Source organism: Peromyscus maniculatus, chromosome 2 (genome assembly GCF_049852395.1).
Source record: "Peromyscus maniculatus bairdii isolate BWxNUB_F1_BW_parent chromosome 2, HU_Pman_BW_mat_3.1, whole genome shotgun sequence".
NCBI classification, from domain to species: domain Eukaryota; kingdom Metazoa; phylum Chordata; class Mammalia; order Rodentia; family Cricetidae; genus Peromyscus; species Peromyscus maniculatus.
The window spans coordinates 57,535,221-57,538,249 of NC_134853.1; the positions used below are offsets into that span (position 1 = coordinate 57,535,221).

The 3,029-nt window shown below is 46.7% G+C and overlaps 1 long non-coding RNA gene across 1 annotated transcript; it reads left to right on the top strand.

Annotated features, from left to right (window-relative positions):
- The first annotated feature begins 366 nt into the window (after nt 1-366).
- LOC143271643 (uncharacterized) lies at nt 367-2,669 on the top strand. The gene is made up of 2 exons (XR_013048849.1): nt 367-509; nt 2,383-2,669. It is a non-coding gene; the product is annotated as an uncharacterized LOC143271643 (long non-coding RNA).
- Nucleotides 2,670-3,029: the final 360 nt, after the last annotated feature.

Below are 3,029 nucleotides of genomic sequence, written 5' to 3' on the forward strand. Positions count from 1 at the left end.
ACAGAATCTTTGTTCACCCTTCTCTCTTCAGCTCTGCTTTACCTTCTGAGTTCTAGATCCCTCATTCTAGATCCCCTCATTCTAGACCCCTCATTCTTCTCCTTCTTACTCAGTTATGAAGTTGGAGGGCTGGGTTTTTAAGGACATACGGTCACCCTTTCTATCGGACCCCATCGTCAAATTATTCCCCAAACACTGAGGGTTATCACGGCCAGGAGGGCCACCAGCTCTCCTCCTTTTCCGCCCTGGTCATCTTCATTAGTCACTCCACCTGGCCAGACGTTGTCAGCATCTCCTATCTTGTTTCTTGCTCTCTCCCTCCATCCTTTGCCTACTTCCAGACTCATTTTCCTGAAGTGAGACATCCCAGGGTTTCATACCAGTGTCCAAAAACTATCAACGCTTCCCTATTAATGAAGACATCGAGTGCAAACACAGTGGATGGCTGGGATTCCGGGCTGTCTGTCTCTAAACACTGGCCTGCATGAGGAGTACTATCTACAGAAGAGGTAAGATGCCGAGACCACTGAAGAATGGGAGGAAGGGCATGGATACAGGTTGGAGATGAGCACACTCAATGCAGGACTGTCCCTGGTCCACATGAAGATCTCTCCAGGATGCCTTCGACAGAAGTACCATCCAGTCAGAATTAGATCTAGGATAAGGTTTGAAGGTGAACACAGGATTTTTGGCCTGCTTAAAGTGTCCCCTTTCCTTTTAGATGGGAATGTGTCAGATCAGACCTGGGTTCCCTTCCCTTTCCCCAGTCCATGGCATGACACATGATCCAGCAGTACCAAGCAGAGACTTCCCCATGGGTTTGAGCTCTGAGCCCTGGGGAAGAAAGTAGCATCTCCCCAGAGGGTGTGGAGAACCTGTGAGCCCATAGCTGCCTATTGTCACCTTATTTGGGCACACCAACCACCTCCTTGGGAACAACACCAAAAAGAGGAAAATGGAACAACACTAACAAAGAGCTGTGGACATTGCCCTTCACAGCCCATGGGAAGGGAGCATAGAACACTATGTTCACAATCCTTCTTACTGTGGATCAGTACTTCATTTCACCCATGAGAAGGGAGCATAGAACACTGCGTTCACAATCCTTCTTACTGTGGATCAGTGCTTCATTTCACCCAAACCTGTCATGTGTCCAAGAAGCAGTCTGTTTCCAGTGCCATCCAGCCCAGCCCCATGCCTCTACTGAAGCCAGAGAGGGCCTCTATGGTTTGCTTACACCTCCCTCCACAGAGGGGGTCATTGAGTCTTGGCTCCTTTCTGTGTCTTGAACTCTGGGAAGCACCTTGACAATGTCACCCAGTTTCCCAGTGGGTTATTTCAGTCCTGTGCAGAACTATCTGTAGAAAGTGTGTGTGTGTGTGTGTGTGTGTGTGTGTGTGTGTGTGTGTGTGTGTGTGTGTGTGTGTAAAAGTCCTGTTGCTCAGAGCCCATCCACCTTCTTCTTTTCTGCATATGGAGTCTCTCACTGGGACTGGGAGTTCTGAATTACACTAGGCTGGCTGGCCAGGAAGTACCAGGTATCCCCCTGCCTCCAGTTCCCCAGTACTGAGTTTATAAGCATATGCCATCACACCGATACATGTGTACTGAGGATCAAACTCAGAGCCCCAAGCTTGTGTGCCAGGTACTTCAGTGACTGAACTATCTCCCTATCTCCCAGCCTCCATCTATCATTCTGAAATGTCTTCAAAACAAAATGTGACACCATGGTACCACAGAGGTGGGCGCAAAGGATGCAAAGTGTCATCTCATTATTCAGATCAAAAGCAGGCACAGTGTGCTGCTCAGGCACCCCTCCACAGGGTTTGGTTAGGAAGGTTTGGATTACCTGATATTTCTACAATGGAATAATCAAGAGTATCTATTCATCACGAGAGTCATGAACTGCTTTGAGTTGTCATGGTTCTGAATAAACTAATAATAGACCAAACAAATTTGTTACATTCCAGTCCACATCTGGCCAGCTTCTCCCTGTGCCTTCCTTGAGTGAGCACAGGATGCTTTTGGATATACTGGCTCTCTCATGCCATTATTGTTAACTGTTTTAGAATACTAAATGTGACATTCATGGCCTAGTGGCATTAATGCACCTTTCAAAAGTGCCCAGTTTTTTCCTTGAAAGTAATTTCAGCGGTGATAGGCTACAACTGGGTAATTTCTAATAAGCAATTAGCACATATCAAATCAAGATGTATTATGCGTGGCTTTGTGCTGCCGCTGCAGATATAGCAGGGTTAGCCATTAAAAACATCCGTGAAAACTTCTGCTATTATTATGGAAGCAGTGGGCAATATTCAAATGGAGACAACTGAACCATTTAAACAAATGTATTTTTAATCATGAAATGTCACTCTTCTTCAGACCCGCGCTTCCTATTAATGTGCTGGAGACAATGTTAACAAGATTGGGGTGGCGTTCTAAGAGCAGCTGGAGTCTTATTAGGAAGGACAGCAATGGAGAGAGAAGACGGCAGCGCTGAAGCTGTGAGTCCTCACTGATGGGGTGAAACCCGACAGTACCTAAGTCCGCCGGCAAACTGTCCAAGCAACAAAGACGCACACCGACTGAGACGACGGTACAAAACAGCTCCTACCCTCCCACCCCGCTACCTTTCGCACTCTGGAAAAAAATAAAGAACAGGCTTAGAAGTTTTGTAGCGTTGAGTATGTGTTCCAAGTTGATAGTTCACAGACTAGCTCAGTTGTTTTGTTGTTGTTGGGGGGGGGGCGGAGTTCCAAGTTGATATTTCACAGACTAGCTCATTTGTGAAGTATGGATGGATCTGAAATATCATTGTGTCTACCCATCATGACACCCTAAAGAGAAACTACCTCACACAGTCAATGCTAAAGGGGAAGGTTTGCTTGGTTCCAAAGTGTTCCCAACAACAACTTGATGACAGCTGATTGGACTTCTAACCCAACCAAGGCAGCCAATCCCTACCTGACCAGGCAGCTGCAAGCTGGCCTCCGAATTATTCCTTTGTGAACTGAACTGGGAGAGAGCTA